Source organism: Phascolarctos cinereus, unplaced genomic scaffold (genome assembly GCF_003287225.1).
Source record: "Phascolarctos cinereus isolate Bilbo 61053 unplaced genomic scaffold, phaCin_HiC Scaffold_4;HRSCAF=312, whole genome shotgun sequence".
Classification (NCBI taxonomy): domain Eukaryota; kingdom Metazoa; phylum Chordata; class Mammalia; order Diprotodontia; family Phascolarctidae; genus Phascolarctos; species Phascolarctos cinereus.
Genome location: NW_027555847.1, coordinates 88,923,784 through 88,944,697, shown reverse-complemented (window position 1 = coordinate 88,944,697; position 20,914 = coordinate 88,923,784). Strand labels below are relative to the sequence as shown.

The following is a 20,914-nucleotide window of genomic DNA, read 5'->3' as shown; positions in this document are numbered from 1 at the left end:
ACCAAACCCTATCTCATCTCCCAAATGAAAGGAAGCTCAAAGTGTGTGTTTCCCTGTTCTGGCAAAGGATAGGTAAATAAGGATAGTTTCAACCAGTCCCAGCAAAATCTCTCTCCTCTGAACCATCTTAGGAAAGAAACCAATGCTAAACATATCGCCAAGGCAATGCCGAAAACTTCATATACATTTTTAATGTGTATAATGAATTATTTATCGCCTATTCGAAGTCCCTTTCTTCCCCAAGACTACTTCAAGTCATTGTATCAAGCCATCTCTTGCCAGGAGACAATCCTGGTTTTCTATACAAGTTCAACTTTTACAACGGCAGGATAGGATCAAGAATTTAGAGCTAAAGGGACCTTAGAGATCATTAATTCCAATCCCTTCATTTTACAAATAAGAAACTGAGGCCCAGAGATGTTTGAATTGCTCAAGATCACACAGGTAACAAGTTGTAAAATCTTAAATGGCTACAGAAATGTGAGTTATTATTATTTCATACAGTCACAGAAATCTGAGAATATTTATGCTAGAAAAGACTTTACTGATCATTTAACCCAATCCCTCATTATACGGATGAGAATACTGAGGCCTAGAGAATACTTTGCCTTGCAAAGGGTCACATAGCTAAGTGACGGAGCCAGGACTGGAATCCTGGCCTTCTGATGCCAAGTCCTGTGCTGTACAGTAAAACAATAATTAAAAGCACAAATTTTTATAATTTAACAACACTGGGCAGAAAAATTAAGTAATATAAACAAATAAAGCACCTCCAAAGGAAGGTAAAACAGTATTAGTGTCTGGTATTTATAATTACTAGGACTATCTCACAACTCAATTGCATTTAAATAAACAAATTTCAGAGTTGGGAGACAGTACAAAATTTAGAAGGGTCCATGAAGCTCTAATCCAACTCTCACCCCAATTACATCTCTCACATACAAATGGTCAAGGGTGTGCCCCAAATGAGCCCAGAGAAGGGAAGGGCCTTGTCTGACGTCTTTAGTTAATTCTGTTTTAAAGCCATTAGGGCAATTTTAATTTTTTGTTGTTGTTCAGACCAGATTTTATCTCAACAACTGATCTGTAACTTATCAGTTAAGTTATTTTGCCCATGGTTACACTTCTCATACCTCTACTTGTGTCAAAACCAGGATCTCAACTAGGTGTTTCTGATTCAAAAGTCTGCCCTCAGAGAAGCACAATGCCAAAGTGTCTCTTGCAACTGTAACTTAATCAAAACTAACTGAAGGGATTCCTAAAAATGGAACTTGAAATTAAAGGGACATTTCAGCATTATGCTAACCATAACATTCTGATAGCATTTATGAAAAAAAATTTACTCTTTTTAGAAGGCAAATTACAAAAATAACCAATCACATTTACAAGGAACTTTAAAGTTTACCAAGTAAATAAAATCCTTATGCACCCACATGGACAAGCATTTCTAGAAAGTGCATAAGGCTAATTCTAGCTTACCCCCTGATGACCCTGGTACATCTCATTCTTAAGAAGGTTAGCATTTGCCATTGCCAATGTATCACTGATAATGCCCATCACAACCAATTCAGAAGCAGGAAATTCTTTCACCTGTGGGCTTGTATATAGCAGGAGAGGAGGCAGATGCCAAAGCCACTGTGATGAGACTGAAGTCATAATGCTGGCCCTGGAGTCTGTACTAATAGGTTAGTTGCCAACCAGTGATACTGGGGCTTCTGAAGATCTGGTGCTAATCTCATCCTATGGAGAATCATTTGTCCATTGCCCGTTTAACAGTATGGAAGAAAATGCATTCCTTGCCCATTATAACTTCTAGCTATATAAAAGTGAATGGGGGAGAGGAAGAGATCTAACTCAAGGAAACCAATTAAGATCATAAGGATTCTGAGCTAGAGGGACCTTAGAGGTCATCTATTCATACGAAGAGTCGAGTCCTGTATTAGTTTTAAGAGTCACAAGACCTGGGGTTCACGTTCTGGCTCAGCCATACGCCAAGGTGGATTTCCTTGGGTAAGTAATTCCAGCACCTATCTGGGCTCCCGTCTTCTCTTCTGTAAAATGAGGGAATTGGTCTAGAAAATCAATCAACAAGCATTCATCAAGTACCAACTATGGGCCAGACAATGCACTAGTCAGGTACAAATCAAGAGTAAGCTGGTCCCTGCAATCAAAAAATTTAATTCTATTTATCTCCGAGGTCCCTTCTATCTCTAAAATTCTGTAATTTGCCCAAGATAGCAGAGTTAGTTAGTGGCAGAACCAGGACTCAAACCCATGTCTTCTCAGATTATGACTAGTGCCCTTTTCACTACACTATACTAAGAAAAGCTAGGTGGTATAGCAGATCAGTGCTGGGCCTGGAATCTGGAAGACCTAAGTTCAAATGTCACCTCAGACATTTACTAACCATGTGACCCTGGGCATGTCACTCAACCTCTGTTTGCCTTCTATATAGCACCTACCTCCCAGGGTTTTTGTGAGAATCAAATGAGATAATAATTGTAAAGCACTTAACCAAGTGCCTGGCACATACTTAGGTGCTATATAAATGTTAGCTACTATCATTACACCATGATGCCTCCCTTAACAGAACCAGGGAATGTATGGTGTACTAAATATGTACTCCAAATATATCTCAAACTTCCCACTGTTAAAAGGTAATTTTCCAACAAAAAGAACAAGCCTCAAGAAGTCAGTCACACAGGAAGCTAGGCCCCAGGCCTAGCCAGCCACAAGATCACAAAACTGCCTAATAGTCCATGGGCACAGAAAAATAACAGGCCTCATCCTTGAACAAAACAACATTTTAATAACCCAAGCAGAAGAAAAAACAAGCTATCAATGTGGCTATTTGTGCAGCCATCTCTATACCACAGAGATTTCACTTCAGAGTGGGGAGCAGAAGCAGCTTTCTAACTTTCTCACTCTTCAAAGGGAACAAAGAGCTGGATGAATGAGCTATCTCTGCCTAAAAAACTTTTGAGGTAGATTCTAAGCTACAGCTCTCTTAAAAAAACAAACCAAACCAAAACAAAACAAACTCTTGTCAGTTCCAAAGGACTCATGAAAATGCTATCCACATCGAAAGAACTAATGGAGTCTAAATGCAGATAGAAACATACTATTTTCACTTTTTTTCCTTTTTTTTTCCTTTTGGTCTGTTTCTTCTTTTACAACATGACTAATATGGAAATATGTTTCACATGATTGCATATATAACCTATATCGAATTGCTTACATCTTAGGGGAGGGAGGGGGAAAGGGAGAGAGGAAATTCAGAATTCAAATTTTTTTTAAATGAATGCTAAAAATTGTTTTTACATGTAATTGGAAAAAATAAAATACTATTAAAAATAGCTCTGTGCTGCTAAATGTAGGATATATTTTTTGAACTCTTCATTTAAATAGTTAAGATTATATTCTAACTGAACAATGAAGGGACTACTTCGAGAAACAGAAGATAAACAAATGTTTCTAAATGTAATTATCCTCACCTCTGCCTACTGAATTCTCTGTCTTCCTTCAAGTCCCAGTTAAAATTCCAGCTTCTACAGGAAGCCTTTCTTTCTTTCCCTTAAATCTAGTACCTTCCCTCTATAGATTATTTCAAATTTATTCTGTTTTTTAGAGGCATCAAACATGCGGCCCTTGAAGCATGCAGCCAGCAACACTCCCAAGTGTATTTAATTTGGAAATACTCAGTAAAATAAAATTACAATAAAATATAATGTTAATTTGTGATTTTCTAAATCAATATGTGGATCCCTACATACTGTTCAGTGGTCCTGGTTCTATTTGAGTTTGACATCATTGCTGTACAAAACTTGTTTGTAAATAATTGTTTGCATATGGTCTCCCCATTAGACAGTCAGCTCTTTAAGAGCCAAATTGTCTTTTGGGTTTCTTTGTATCCCTAGTGCTTAGTTACAGTGCCTGGCACATAGTAGGCACCTAATAAATTCTTACTGATAGGTAATTTTCAGACTACACAAACACATAACTGTACATTTCATTACTATCTGAAAGGCTCACTAAAATTTGTTTCTAAACTACATTAACCTTTAGTGGACAGTGACAGAAAAATCTTGGTTCAAAGGAAAAACCCTCTCCTTGCATTCTCAATAAACTGCATAATGGAAAATTTTCAGTTCTGTAAGCAAGGGGCAGAGATGCTTAGCTAAACCTGTGTTGCCTAGATACCAATGACATCCTATTGCTCATGCGAAGATTTCAGCGTCGGCACAGGACTACACTGACAAGTAGCTGAAGTAAGCTAGTGGGTGGTGGTTTCCAGTTCTATTCCACTGTTATTCTAGTCCAGACAGGTACCAATTGGTCACGTGCAAAGATTCGGAAGAACAAAATAATCCCAACCCATACGTAAGTCTGATTTCAATTAAACCAATTTAAAATGTATGCTAGTTATTAATTTTAAATGTAATATGTTCTAGACCTTGATGCAATCAGCATAATAATCCACAAACAAGAGTACCTAGAGGACCTCACCATCTTTAACAGGGGTTAACCTTTCTGTCTCCTGCACCCTTTTGGAAGTCTGGTGAAGGTTATGGACCGTTTTTCAGAATAATGTTTGTTGCTAATATTCACATAACTGAAGGAGAAGCTAAATTTCTGTTAGAGTTAAATGAAAATGATGATGTAATTTTTTTCCTCATTCAAGTTCCTGGACCTCCAGTTAAGAACTCTGTAGGGCATCTCCTCTGATGGTAACAAAACAGGCTAGCATATATCTACTTGTTTTATCCCTTACCTGATATTAATGATCAGGGTCATCAAGTAACATTCCCCTGTTTTTTTCTATCAAGATTCTCATGTAATTCTCACACTTGCATGGGAAATGCCTTGCTGGAGAACCTTGAAGGCAGCAATTTGTGCTACTGCAGCAGTTCTCAAAGTCTTATTAATTTTATTTTTTATTTTTATTTTCAGTTCCAAATTCTCCCCCCTTCATTCCCTCCCAACCCACTAAGAAGGCAAGAAATACGATACGTGTTACACATGAGTTCTCAAACTTTTTAGTCCCATGATCCTTTTATACTCTTAAAAGGATTTTTTTTAAGGATCTTCCAAGGAGCTTTTATGTTCATTACATCTAATGATATTTACTGTACTAGAGATTAAAATAGCTTGAGAGGGCCTTGGAGACCTCAGGAGTTCCCAGACCACATTCTGAAAACCACAGTTGTACTTTATCAAATATCTCCCTCTAGTTAACAAACAATACACAATAGAGACTTGTACAATTCTCTACTTTTAGTCAATTGCATGATAATAAAGATATGGTCTACTACAGAATATTATTTGTGAAAGTTTTCCAACTCTTCTAATACCTTCACCAAGATGGTATCTTTGCTGTGCACACAGATTAATTTTATTTAAAAAATGTTTATAAAGTAAGCACATGGGTCAGCAGTAGTCATTCTAGTGTCCTTTTTGTGGTAATAAGGTCCAAGATTTTTTCCACATCTTTCATTAATTTCTTCTCCATCTTTATATATTTTGAGAATCAATCCCTTAATGTCTTCAGAATTATGTCACCTCCAGCACACACTTTCTCTGTTTAAATTTGGTCTGGCCTAACTGCTTTTCCCATCTTTGTTTCCTTCAGTGCCATTTCTGCACCTTCTAGAAGTATCTTGGAATTCTGATATTTAAAGTCCAAATGCAATGGACCTCCATTGCCCTTGCTGGTGAAAAAGCCTTGACAGCCCTCCTCTTGGAAGAGAAGCAGGGGCCCGAGGGCAGAATGTTGCATATATTGTCAGACGCTGTCACTGTATTGGTCATTTCTGTTCAACTGTTTTTTCTTTTTTAAAAGGAAGGTTTTAATTCAAAGAAGGAAGATGGGGGAGTATACCAAGAAATAACTGTGATGTAAAAATAGAATGGGCAGAGAGCTAGACATACAGTCAAGAAAATATAGGTTCAAATCCTACCTTTGACACTTACTAGATGTGTCATTTCCTCATCTGTAAAATGGAGATAATTGCCTTTTAAGTACCTACCACAAAGAATTACTGTGAGGTCCAAATGAGACAATATATGTAAAATGTTTTGAAGACTTTAGAGCACTATATAAATGGCCGGTATGATTATAATTATAAAAACTTCTGCTCTTTTTCAACTGTTTATCTGTTATCCTCCAAGTTTCATCCTTAGATAACCTTAGAATTACTTTCCTTTCCTTAGCTAGAGCTGTTGACAAACTTTCTTTGAATCTGTTCTTCCCTGCACTGCTTCTCAATGTTATTTGAAACAACACTGTTCAAGGCTGACTTCAGAAAAATCTGGAAAGGCTTATATGGTCTGATGCTGAGCGAAGTGAGCAGAATCAAGAGAACTTTGTACACAATAACAGCCACATTATGCAATAACTAATATTGTTAAACTGAACCCTTCTCAGCATTACAAGGACCTAAGACATCTCCAGAGGCCTCTGGATAGAAAATGCTGTCCACATCCAAAGAAAGAACTATGGAAGTCAAATCGCTATCACTTATTTTTACTTTCTGTTGAGTTTTGTTTCATCTTTCTGATGGTTCCTCCTATTGGTTTTAATTTTTACTTACAACTTCACTAATATGAAAATATGTTTCATGGGTATGTAAATGTAAAGCCTATATCAGATTGTGTGCTGTCTTGGGGAGGGTGGGGGTGAGGAAGGGGGAGAAAAATTTTCAACTCAAATGCATATGGAAGTGATTGTTGATAAATCAAAATAAATTGATAAAATAAAAAAAATTAAAAAAAAGAAACCACACTGTTCAGAATCTTTTGCTATCTTTCCCTAAAGTGTTTTAGCTCCATAATCACTCACACATTATAAATAAGCTGTATGAAGGATGCCATCAGAGGAATGGGCAGGGAAAAGAGGACAACCCAGTCGTGTTGTGACAGAGGGCCAAAGGGCTGTCCATATGCTTGACTGGTATACTCTGAAATTCATGAGAAAGCAAAGATCCTTAGCATGTTAGACCAGGATGGATGGGCATAGATGGTTTGTAGTCTGCATCACCAAAGAGAATACTTATATCAATGAGTTTACAGTGCAATCTGAATAAATCTAACATCCAAATCATATTTCTGATTAACATGTTATACAAAATTCACATGCTACTATACATGCACCACATATGCACAAGTAGATATACACACATGCAACAAATAGCAACAAAACTTCATAATTACACAGAGAGAAAACTAATCTGAAAGAAGCAAAGAAAATTATCCAGCATTTTGTTTAACTTTATTATAATTTTTTCAATCTCAAAGTAAACTGTTCTAATTTTGTTTTTTGTCTATTTTGCATTTTAATTTTGGTTTTTGTCTATTTTTATATGTTTGTATTGTATTTTTTTAGTTACATGTTTATAATTAAAAATTAGACTTCAACACTTCATTAAAAGTCATAGCTCTAACAATGCCAGTACTCCCTTCAATTGCAAAGATTGTAATCTAATCACACAATTTTCCATCCTATATGATTCTGGTTTGCATTTTCTATAAAAAAATCCACCCAATGCACCAGAAGCTTCATGTAGGTCTTTTGTAGTTTGTGCATTACTCAGATTATTCCTCTATTATCCACTGCTCTAATTTTATACATTTACATTTCCTAAATTACATGTTTTGTAATACTTTTTGTATGCAGCCAATCACTGGTAATATGCTATAGCCCTCTACCTACCATATGTCCTTCCACTGACCTTTGGGTCATTTGAAATTCTGATGCTTCATAGATTTTACTGTGTTCCATGATTCACAGTAACAGACCATGAAAATAAAAAATGGGGTTTGTGTCAAGTAGTGATTCTCTAAGACTATACCAGCAAGTATATTTGTAGGTACTTCAAGTTTTGAATATCATCTCAGTGACAGACTATGTCTGCTGTCTAAGGACCAGCCTATTTTAGTAATGGAGAATCCAATCTATTGGGTGATGAGATGTATGATCATGACCCATCATATTATGGTCCATAATTTAAAAAACAATTCTGCTTATAATCTGTGAATTCTGTATCAGTCAGAACAACAGTTAATCCAGTTAGAATGACAGTTAACAGTCTTAAAGCACCTCTAACAGTCTAAGAAAATCAGAGGAAGACTACTTATAGTTTCATATTTTGCTGAATTTCCAATACCAAAGTGGACTCACTATCAAAAACAAAATCTAACTGCTAGCCAAGATTAAGGTTTAAAGGCCAAAGCTGTCTAAAAGTCTAACAGCTGACTTTGTCCTATGTGTCAAATACAGAAACTTGACATTATTTTAATTAACAATTTACAGGACTATTATTAGGCCGCAAGGAAGGAAGAAACGTTTTACATCCTGAAATCTCCTTCAGAGTCTGGCACACTATGTTGAATATAGCAGGCAATGAATGGAATATATACTGTTAAAATATCACAAGCCAAAATGGTCCTTATAAGGTCTTTATGTTAAATAAATTTTAATAAGTCTTCAAAACTTCCCAAACAGGAAGGAATTTGGAAGATTTTACTATTTTCCATAAATTTTGGTAGTTTGTTTTCCACAGAACCTAGTTGATTTTATATTCATTTCTCTCCACTGGCTCTACATTTTGCTATTAAAAAATGCATGTTAATATAAGCAACTAACTATTTAATTTGCAATTTCGGATCATCAGTTTCCTTGACTCTATCTTGTTTGTCAAGATGAATACCATTTGGTTGTTAAAGCATTCAAAAGAGCATAAGGATGCAGGAGAAAGAAAATGTTAATTAAATGTTATATTAAATTAAATTTCCACCAAAACTATGCCTTTGGTGAAAGTAACTACAATTGAAGCAGATTTACCATTACTACTAGCTCCTTTTTCCTCTAACAAAATCTTCATATACCAACCCATTTGAAATCCTCTTCTGGTGCCTGACTGTGACATAAAGTTGACAATGGGCTTGACTTCTCTTGAAACTGATGCCTGCAAAGCTTGAATTCTGACACATCTTACAAACCTGGAAACACTTACATGGGTCCAGCAATTGGATGAATCATCTGTTTTAGTAGAACCAGCCCATTTAAAAGTGGAGAGGCAAATGGAATCAGACAAACTGTTCCCCAGGTAATGAACTGTTCTGACCACCACAACTTATGAAAACTGTTTACTAAAACACTCATCTCCAAAGGGAGGTGCATGTAACCCAAGGGGTATGACAAGAAAATATGAGAATTTCTATTTGTATTTATTTTTATCTTAAAAAATAAAGCTTTAGCGACAGCTAGGTGGCACAGTGAATAGAGCACCAGCCCTGGATTCAGGAGTACCTGTGTTCAAATCTGACCTCAGACACATAACACTTACTAGCTGGGTGATCCTGGGCAAGTCATTTAACCCCCACTGCCCAACCCAAAATAAATAAATAGATAAAGCTTTATTAGAATCAAAAATATTTGAAATTAACAATCTGGAATATTCATCATAACTGACATTTTAAAACTAAGCTATTGCCAAAAAAAGATGTGTCCCCTACAAAGACTCTCATATCTGCACCCTTTAAAAAATTAGAAACAAAATTTTCTAATCTGTTTCAAACATTTCAAATTAAGAGTTTCAGTGAGTTTTGCACCCATTGTTAAAAATGTAAAAATGCAATACCTTCCAAATCATTTCCAAAAACTGGTTGCTATCAGATGGAAATTTACTTGAAGAAATATACCTTTAAAGTCTGTCCTGCTCTACAGGAAAATAGAAGGGGAAGGGGATAAGAGAAGGGAGGGGGGAGAGAGAGAAGAGAAGGCAGAACAGGGGAAGGGGTATTCAGAATGCATGCCATCTTGGGGTGGGAGGAGGGGTGAAAATTTGGAACTGAAAAACTTGTGGAAGTGAAGATTGAAAACTAAAAGTAAATAAATTTATATTAAAAAAAATTTAAAAAAAGAAATATACCTTTAGATAATTGGTAGAACTGAAAATTAAGTTTTGTGATTTAGAAAGTGAAGCCAATGACACTTCTTCCATTTGAATCTATCCATTACTGTTTGTAAGATATTTGTTTTTCAACAGCAACAGCCAATAGCCAGGAATCACACTAAGCATTTATTAAATATCTATTAGGTACATACTAGGCACTGCAGATACAAGATAAAACAGTCTCTGCCCTCAAGTAACTTACATTCTAATAGAGACAAGTACAGGAAAAAAACAACTCAGAATCACATCTTCCAACAGCTGAATCACAAAGTTTTAAGCCAAGATTTTTAAAAATCAGGAAATATAGTCATATGGCTAATATTTTCATGACAACAAAATGAGTTTTGTACTATTAATGAATAAAACAATTTTTAAAGTTTGTCATCTTTATCTTATCCTTTTAAATTTGTTTTTAAATATAACTAATATATTATTTTAATAGCATACATGCATAATTTTTAAATAGATAAACATGTTTATATAGGGGATGCATGTTCACAATATTTTTACTGATAAGGATGCATGATCAGAAAAGTTTTGAGACAACTATATACCAAGGTACACAAGGGATGTCAATGATAGGACCACCTATATCTATTAAATGATGAATGCTTTAAGTACAGCAGTACACAAAACCCCAAACATTTTGTACTCTTACTCATATCATGTATGTACGACTATATTCTATTACAGTTATCCCTTCCACATTGAGGGGGTTAAAGGCACAGCACTCTGCTAAATCTGGAAAATCCTCACAAAATATCTGGACCATCTATGTTGACCAGAGAAGTTTGAATTTTTCTTTTTTCTTTTTTTTGGGGGGGAGACGGAGGGTGTTTTAATAGTACCTTATTGTAAAATTTGGCTTGATATTATACAATACTATGCGTATATTTTATGCACTTCTGAGCTTCTAGATTTTTTCTGTATTATCTGTTAATCTTCAAGTGTAGTTTGCAAACTCCTAAAAAATTCCCATTTAATTTCTTATGCTGGCCCTGCATATATCAAAACCTCAAGAGGTAAAAGTCTCAATGTGGAAGGGATAACCATACAAGAAATTTGACCAAAACAGGCACTACCACTACCATTACTGTTTTAGTAAGTGCTTCAGAATGAAGGCTTTCCATACATTTATCAGGGAGTAAACTACTGTAAAGCCTGCTACCTACTACCTTTTTGCGATCGTGGCATGTCACTTACAACCTTTGGACCTCAATGATCACCAAGATCCCATCTAGTTTTAAATATTATAATCTCATCTTGTACATTATGCATATCTGCAAAACATTTCCTCGCATTTTTGTAGCTACTTAAGATTACAAAATTCTGTCCCAGGACAACCCCCAGAGTAGGTTGTATAAGTTTTATTTTATCGTTTTACAAATGAAAAAAATGAGGCTCAAGTTTTAAGCCACATGGTCAAAAAATCAGAATCTGAACTTGGGCCTCCTGACTCCTAAGTCCAAATCATTTTGCAGAGACACTGTGATGTCTCTTTGATATATTTCATTGGGAAGTTCTATTAACACCATAAAAAGAACACAAATACCAACATTTCATAATTAGGTCCTTAAGAAAATCTTCCATTATCTTTAAAGAAAGAGTCCATCAATCTGGTTTTTAAAAATATTTTGATAACTATTTCAATAGAACAGATTCCTTTATAATTCTATGTGTTATTTTATACATTTAAAAACATTATTCTGAAAAGGGGTCCATGGATTCACCAGACTGCCAAAGGGATCCATGACACAAATATAAATTACATTAGTGGGTCTCAATATTCCCACCTTCCAGTTTTCAAAGTAACCTGCAAACTTTTCAAGTGCCTATAGCTAGAGAGGATAAGGGAGGATCTTTTTTATTTCACTGCCCTCTGGCAAGGACTAGGTGACATCATAAAACTGCCACACAGAAAGGCTACCAAAAGTCCCCCAAAACATCCATGAATAAAACTTTGCATTCACCTCAGATAAAAAAACTTCCAAGCTTTAATGTGCCATAGCTCTTAAGCTTAACCAGTAGTAATAACCTTCACAAAACTGATGAAGCTATAAAAACTGTTCAAAGATGTGTGGTGAAAAACAATAGGCTATGTGATTTCAGAAGAGTTCACAGACATTTCCCTATTGGCCTTAGTTTCCTTCTCTGTCAAAAGGGGCTAGGCTACCTAAGAAAGTCTCTAAGGTATTTTCCAGCTTTAATAAAGGAGACAAGCAAATACGGAATAAAATAAAAATGAACTTAAAAATGTGCTCTATCACAAAGTATAAAGCCATGGATTTTAAAAAATAAGGAAGAATGCTCATACTGATGCTCTCACATTTTGAGAACAAAATGGAGTTTGCATGAATAAAATAATTATTTTTAAATAGTTCCTCATCTTTACTTCATCCATTTTAATCTAGATTTTACAATATAATTTATTGGTACAATATGAAAATATAGTTTTAAAATAAATACGCATAACATAGGGGAATATATGCCAAATTTTTTTTTACTGATAAGGATGCAGTGTCTGGCACATTAATAGGCATTTAATAAATGCATAGAATACATAGCTACTTTTCAGATTTATGAGCAAGAAGAGCAAGCAAGATGAGGCCTCTCACTCCACTCTACTTTCCAGAGCGTAATATCTCATACTTATGTCACTTATCACACCACTGACATATTGTCTGTTACAGCTGAAAGAAACCTTAGATATAATTTTGTCTAACTCCATTATTTTATAGATATGGAAACTAAGGTCATCCTACCCTAAGTTACAGTTAGTATCATAAATGTCTTATTCTCCCACAAAAAGCACTTGGAGGACGGGGTGTGGGCCTTATTTATCTGTTTTATCTGACCAACTACAGCACCTTAAACCACGTAGAGGCTTACAGAATGTACTGAATGAAAGTAGGGGGAACCTGTGAACTTTGAAAATTTGTACACAATGAACAGTTCATGAAGCCGTTATCAAGTACAAAAAAATACAAATAACCATGACATTAAAAATTTTTTTTTTGCCATGACATTTTTATTGAGGCTTTAAATGTTAAATTGAGGCTTTGTTCTAGAGATTAGGAAACTGACCCTTAGGATCCTGAAATTCCATGAACTCTACCTACTGCCCCTAAGGCCCTAGGGTGCAGGCCCCAAGGGGTTCAGAAAGTCCCAGGTTCTAAGTGTAAAACATGGCTAAATATGGCACCTTCCGATTCCTAAAATATGCCATTAATTCATTCAATAAAAAAATGTATTAAGGTTTGCTATATAAAGGGCACTGTGTACAGCAGTAAGGAAGAAAGCATATTGATATGGTTCCTGCCCTCAAGGAACTTACAAACCAGCAGAGAAATAAAATACAAGCACAAATAACTATGACACACCATAGTAAATGGTAGTTGTATTAGAAAGGTACAAAGTACTACATGAAGTAACAAAGGTACTGAAAAACTTTGAGCAGAGTATTATGATCAGTTCCATGCAGATGGATCACCAGCCTAGTAGCGTATAGATGAATGAGTGCTGCAGGAAGAGAGTAGTAACAGAAGGACTATTAAGAAGCAACTGAAACTGTCCAGACAGATGGTAAGTTGTGGCAGTTAAGAACAGAAAAGTGAGGTCAGATACAAGATTTCAAAAGTCTACTGAACAGGACTTGGTCCTGAGTGAATATATATAATTGGATATGACACCTAAAAGACAAGTAAGGTCAAAATTTTATTCTAAGCTTTCACACATGGGAGATAAAAAGTGCTATCTTATGGATAGCTGGGAAAGAGAAGTCGCAGAGCCTCCTTTACCTAGCTATGTTTGCTGTCATGTTACACACAACCTCTACGGCAGTCTGGTGAAACCTATGGACCCCCCTCATGAAATAAAGATATTATTTGTAAAGCGTTTACACTGTGCCTAGGACATAGTAGGCGCTTAATGAATGCTTGTAGCCCCACCCATATTGTTACCTATATTCACAATTGAAGGGCGCCGTTAAAGTTCACTTAGAGATAAGTCAAAATAAAGGCGTAATTTTTCCCCCCATCCAAGGTCACGGACCCCCTGATGTCTAGCCACAGATCTGCCCTGATTAAGAGCCCGGCCGTAAGCTGACTTCTGTTTTCACCCCAATATGGGGATATAGACGAAATAATCGCCATGGTAACAAGGTTTAGGGTCCAGTACAGCTACTAAAGCCAGCCTACTCCCATCATAAAAGATGAGAACTAGGCCTAGGGCTAGACTCAGGGCTCAAGCCCCAAGGCCAGCGCTCCTCCCACTTCATCCCGTTAGATGTGGGAGGGATGGGCGTAGAGCGAGTAGCACGGAGGTGAAGCCCTGGGAGGGCCGGGACGGGCCGGCCGGCTCAGGGCTCCCCTGCCCCCGCCCGCTACTCCCGGACCGCCCGGGCGGGGATGGCGTGGGAGGGGGCAGTGGGGGGGCGGGGCAAAGCGGAGGGAGGCGAAGGAGGGGGCAGAGCGAGCCGGCCCCGGCAGCAGCCGGCGAGGGAGGGGGCGAGGGAACGAGGGGCCGAGGGAGCGAGGGGCCAAGCCCAGCCGTGCCGGCCCGGGGCGGGGCCGATAGGGCCAGGCCGGGGGCGGCTTCCGGGGGGCGGTGAGGGGCGCCGGGTGCCCTCGAAGGCGCTGTTGGGACTCAGGGCCGGGGCCGAAATGGGGGTCAGATGTGGGGAGGGCTCTCAGCCGCCCCAGCGGGAAGAGCGAGGAGGCGGCGAAGGACATTACGTTACCTGCGGCTCAGGCCCGTGGGGTCCCCGGTGGCGGCTCCGGCTCTATTGTTTCTCCGGAGGCAAGATGGCGGCCGCCGCCGCCGCGGGCTCCCCCCGCCGGGTACCCTCGCTCTCAGCGAAGGGCCTCATTGGCTCTGGGCGGCAGAGACGCTCGCTGATTGGATATCCCAAAATACGCTGTTGCTAAGGTGCCTGGTGACCCGGCTGCGAGGTTTCGAGGCCGGGGGAAGGGAAACTCAAGTGGAGGGGGAGGGGAAGACCGAGGCTGTGCCTGAGGGCTACTTAGGGGTCTTCGGGCCTTTAGGCGTGTGACTTCATCTCGTTCCCTTGCTGAATAAAACGTATTCCATTCCCACTCAATTTCCTCCAGCACTCGCCATTCAGCATCATCCACACACCCCACCCCTTACACTGTCTCACCAGATCCCTACTGAACACTGAGTACCCCTTCCCCCAATAGATCCCCCCATTCTTCGGTGGAACACCACACACTTCAATGTCCCCCATCCCCAGTTAATATCAGACTTCCCATCCTCCATAATCCCCCTTCTCTCCCACGGAATGACACACTCCCATCCCCACAATGTCCTCCATCCCTGAGTGAGCTCCACACGCGTCATCCCCCAGATTGTCTCCCCATCCTGTATCCTCACTGATCCACCCACTGCCATCACTCACAGCATCCTCTATCTCCCCATCCCCCTTCCCTCCCACTGTCCTTCCACAATTTGACCTGTCCTAGTTACAGTGTTCTTCTCTCATTAAAACATTACACAACTCTTGGAATACCAAGCCTCAGAGACCAATCTCTGTCACTCATCAATATTGATTTGTGCAGTCCTGAACTGGAGGAAGCAGGCAGACACAGTGAAGACAGCTGGCCTGGAAGCCAGGAGCCCTGAGCCCTAGTTCTAATTATCTGGATAAGTGGGCTACATGACCTTGAACACTGACCAGACCCAAAGAGGGGGATCAATCAGTGAGAGTAGGAAGAACCCTTCGATTTCCTTACATTTACTTATACAAAGCTAGGAGGAACAGCTGACAAGTTCGAGATTCAAAAAGATTTTACCAGAATAGAACAAGGGACCAGATCAAATAAGGTCGATTTAACAGGAAATCCTCTTGCCTTAACCCACTTCTGCACTCCAGAAGAAAAATAGATATTAAAACAGAAAATGAATTTTTTTAAAGGGGCCTAGGAGGGAGATGAAGTGCTGAAAAGAGAGGAGAGTGTGGTCTATCAATTCTGTTTAATTGGCTGGAGTTGGAAAGTGTCAAAGTAAAAGAAACCTTCCTAAACAATTAGAGCTGTTCCAAAGTAGAATGAGTTGTTAGATAAAGTAATCCATTTTCCCGTCATTGGAAGTACTTGGTCAATAAACATTTATTAAGCACCTACCATTACTGTACCTGGCACTTGGACAAGAATTTTACAAGTCAATCAAATCATCTTGAGGGTAGCCCACTCACTATAAACTAAATGGTGTTTGGTTTTTGTCTTTCTGACAAAATAGTGGATAGCCAACAGTCATCAGTCAGGAAAACATGGTTCCAAGTCCCTCTTCTAAAACTTACTGGCGAATTCTAGTTGTATGACCCTGGGAAAGTCACTTACCTCTCAGTTCTCTGGGTAATTCTCTCCAAGACTGTAAATTAGAGAACAGTTGCCCATCTGCATTGCTAGAAGGGGTTTCCACACCAGGAGCAATGAAACCATACATCTGCTCCCCACCATGGAAAAAAAAAATACCAATGACCAACATTCGCATTTTATTAGAGCTGGAGGAAAGTGTTTAGCAACTGTTTCAAAACAAAAGCTTACCACCCAGAAAATTCATCAAATTGAATCCCTCAAGTGAACTCTCTTCACCAACTCTTTTTGCAACAGTTTGATGCAAATATTGTATTCCTCTTTTAGATTATAAACTCCTTCAAGAAGGGTAGAGTTTGTGCTATTTTCTCCAATTTTCCATTTCCCTAACAATGAACTCAGGACCTTGCATACATAGTAAGCACTTAATATTTGTTGAACAAACACTATGAAATGGCAGCCACAGTGTCCACAAAGAAGGAGGTAATAACAGCACAATTCCCTTCCCGGCTCAGACCATAGATGGAGTATTCTGTTCAGCCCAAGGCTTCACATTTTAGGAAGGATTTGACCAGCTATAAAACATCCAGGGCAGCCAGGATGGTGAGAGCTGGACACTGTACTATCAATGATATTTTGAAGGATTAGGTATGTTTAGGCCAGAAAGAAAAGATTTAGGAGTACATGATTTGTTTTCAGATATTTGAAGTTTTCTCAAGGAGAGGAAGGATTAAACTTGTCTTTTTGGCCTCAAAGCAAAACGAGAAAGAATGGAAGAAAGTAGCCTAGAGGCAGATTTTGGCTCCAGGTAGAGAGCTGTCCCAAAGTAAAATGGGTTGTTAGATAGATAATCAGTTTCCTGTCATTGGAGGTACTCAATCAGTCAACAAAACAAACTTTTTTTTTTTGGTGAGGCAATTGGGGTTAAGTGACTTGCCCAGAGTCACACAGCTTGTGAGTGTTATGTATCTGAGGTCCGATTTGAATTCAGGTCCTCCTGACTCCAGGGCTGGTGCTCTATCCATTGTGACACCTAGTTGCCCCTCAACAAACATTTATTAAGCACCTACTATGTTGCCAAGTACTGTGCTAAGGGATGCAAAAAGAGAAGACAGTCTCTGCCTTCAAGGAGCCTAAAATACAATAGAAGAAACAATAAGTTGTACAAATATGTACAAACAGGTTACACACACACACATATATGTGTGTGTGGCTATGTATATATATATATACATATATACGTATATATACATATATAGTATATATATACATGTATATATACATATAAAATATATATATAAATTAAGAGTGAAGGTACTAGAATTAAGAGTACCTAGGAAAGCCTTCACTCAATCAGTAAACATTTATTAAGCACCTACTATATGTCAAAGCACTATACTAAGTTCTAGGGATACAAAAAGGCAAAAGACAGTCCTTGCGCTCAAGGAGCTTACAATCTAATGTGGGAGACAAAATGCAAATGAACAAATACAAAACAAGACATTTATATGGGATAAATAGGAAATAATTAATGGATTAAGAATTAAGAGAAGGTGTGAAAGTTTTCCTGTAGTAAGTGAGAGTTTGATTAAGACTCAAAGGAAGCCAGGGAAGCCAAGAGGAAGGAGAACATTCCAGACATAGGGGACAGCCAGAGAAAATTTCCCAAAGCTCAGAAATGGAATGTCTTGTTCTCAGAACAGGAGGATGGCCAATGTTATAATGTTCTCTGGCTGGGAGTAAGGCGTAAGAAAACTGGAAAGGTAGGACAGGGCTACATTATGAAGGGCTTTGAAGGTCAAACAGAAGATTTGTATTTGATCCTGGAGGCAATAGGGAACTACTATAGTTTACTGAGTAGGGGGGAGACATGGTTGGACCAAAGCGTAGGAAAATTATTTTGGTAGCTGGAGGATGGATTGGAGGGGGAAAAACTTGTAGCAGATAGACCCACCAGCAGTCTATTGAAACAGTCCAGGTGTGAGTGAGGAGGGCCTGCACCAGAGTGGTGGCAGTGTCAGAGGATAGAAGGAGGCACATTCAAGAGATTTTACAAAAGTGATGAGAGATGTTGCCAAGGTGCTTTAGGCCTTGGCAACAAATTGGATATGGGAGGTAACAGATAGTGAGAAGTCCAGGATGACACCTAGGCTGCGGGGGAGCCTGAGGGATTGGAAGGATAATGTTGCTCTCTAAATGAGAAAAGTAAGAGGGAGAAGAGTTTAGGAGGGAAAACAATGAGCTTGGTTTTGGACATGTTGGGTTTAAAAAATCTAGTTCAAGATGTCTGAGAGGCAGTTGGAAATGTGAGATTAGAGTTTAGCAGATAGGTTTAGGGCAAGGTAAATAGATTGGCGAATCTTCAGCATAGAGATGGTAATTAAATCCATGGGAGCTGATGAGATCACCAAATGAAGTAATATAAAGGGAGAAGAGAAGAGGGCCAAGGCCAGAACACTACGTAACACCTACAGTTAGGGGGCATCATCTGGATAAAGATCCAGCAAAAGGGACTAAGGGGGAGGCAGCTAGGTGGCGCAGTGGATAGAGCACCAGCCCTGAAGTCAGGAGGACCTGAGTTCAAATTCCGCCTTAGACCAAACACTTGACCCTTACTAGCTGTGTGACCCTGGACAAGTCACTTAACCCCAATTGCCTTAAAAAAAAAGGGGGGGAAGGGGACTAAGGAGTGGTCAGATACGTAGGAGAAGAAGCAAGAGAGAGTAGTGTCTTGAAAATTTAGAAGAAAGTATCAAGAACAAGAGGGTGATCCATACTGTCAATAACTGCAGAAAAGTCAAGAAGAATGAAGGTCAATTTGGCAATCATGAGATCATTAGTAGTTTTCGAGAGAGCAGTCTTAAGCTAAAATGATGAGGTTAGAAGCTGGATCATAAGGAGTAAAGAGAGTAAGAGGAGAGAAAGTGGAGGTACCTACAGAAGGCCTTCTAAAGGAGGTTAGCCACAAAGGGCAGAAAAGACATAGGACAGTAGTTAGCAGAGATGGAAAGTTCTAGTGACTTTTTTTTAAGATGGGGAAAACATAAGCATGTTTGTAGGCAGTAGGGAAGGAACCAGTCAATAGGGAGAGATTAAAAATAAATTATTTAGTAGGGATGACAGAGGGAGCAATCTGTTGGAGGAGCTGAGATGGAACAGAATCACTTGCGTAGAGGGATTAACCTTGGTAAGGCTACTTCCTCATGTGAGACAGGGATGAAAGAGAGTGGCAGAAGGAATCTCTGTGATATGAGATAATGAAGAGGGGAGAAGAGGCAGCTCACCTCAGCTGTAAGCAAGAGGTAAAAAAAAAAGCACTTGTTAGGAATATTGTAGAGGGAATTTAATTCAGCAACTATTGTATGAGAGGTACAGTACTTAGATACTGAGAATACAAAATGACCCTGCTATGGAGAAGTTTCTTATTGAGATGTAACCCCAAACCTCAAAGTCAACTTGTAAGAAACCCTCCTCTTTGGTGGAGACTGATTATGCAATGCTTTCCCTCCTGGCTGAGGGCTGAGTTGGTGAGAGTACAGAGAAGAGAGATCCTCATCTTCAGGTTTCCAGATTCCAGAGAGAAGACTCACCATTCTATGTATGTTCTCTTCAGGTCCCTAGGAGGAGAAAGCCTCTGGGGAAAAGCTGACCTGTAGAAGAGCCACATCCCTATTCCCAGCTGATTATATCAAAGACTTCAGGGAATTTCCCCTTACATAATATCTTAATGTTTCTTTCTCTCTCTCTCTCTCTCTCTCTCTCTCTCTCTCTCTCTCTCTCTCTCTCTCTCTCTCTCTCATCTTGCTCCCAGTGGGACAGCTCATGCTGAGTATTATCTGGTATATATTCTCCTATGTAACATTTTCTCTGATTTCTGTTTGCCATCCATTTTGATAAATGAATTTATTTGCTATTTACTGTTTGCTCATTGTGCAATTGGCATCTGGTGGGAAGGGAGTCAAGCCTTGGATTTACAGCTTGAGTTCTTCCTTTCCCATTAAGGGACAGCAAGCAGGAATACAGTTTTGAACCAAAAAGTTACTTCTCCTAGACTATCAATATTTAAGGGGGCGGATAGAATTCTAGCCTGGTACTTCTTCTCTCTGAGGAGAGCAGAGAAGTCATTCTCTGGCCCCAACCTCCTATTTCTTCTCCTGGAAGGAATTAAAGTCTCCCTTGGACAAGGGGCTGGGGGGGGAGAGGGGGAGAGGAGACTCTAGAAATATCTAGAGGCAAGAGCCTTCCTTGGAGCCACATCTAAACAGGCCCATGTGGACACACATAACGTATGTGGACACACATAACGTATGTGGGCACCACCACCCTAATACACCCTAGATAAGTATGAGTTGAACTACTGTGTTTTCTGAAGTCTCTTCCAGGTCTGAGCTTTTGTAAATTCTCCTAGTCTCAGTTTCCTCATCTGTAAAATAAAGGGATTAGACTAGTATGTGGTCTATAAGATTTTTTCCAGCCCCTAAATTCTGTAGGCACTGATAGGTCAGGGAAGAAAGAGACAAGACCATCCATCTCAACTCCTGAGATAGGAGTAATGACTCCAAACTTGGGGACAATTTAATTCGACAAATATTTGCTAAATACCTATTTAATAATAATAGTATGTTAGCA

The 20,914-nt window shown here is 38.9% G+C and overlaps 1 protein-coding gene and 1 long non-coding RNA gene across 2 annotated transcripts in view; one reads left to right on the top strand and one right to left on the bottom strand.

Moving 5' to 3' along the window:
* IP6K2 (inositol hexakisphosphate kinase 2) overlaps nt 1-14,801 on the bottom strand; it is a 46,265-nt gene extending 31,464 nt beyond the window's left edge. Inside the window, exon 1 of the mRNA XM_020998983.2 lies at nt 14,692-14,801. The gene's annotated coding sequence lies outside the window, so the exon portion shown is untranslated. The remainder of the gene's footprint in view (nt 1-14,691) is intronic.
* LOC110216924 (uncharacterized) overlaps nt 13,975-20,914 on the top strand; it is a 28,512-nt gene continuing 21,572 nt past the window's right edge. Inside the window, exon 1 of the long non-coding RNA XR_002326910.2 lies at nt 13,975-14,048. This is a non-coding gene — a long non-coding RNA (uncharacterized LOC110216924). The remainder of the gene's footprint in view (nt 14,049-20,914) is intronic.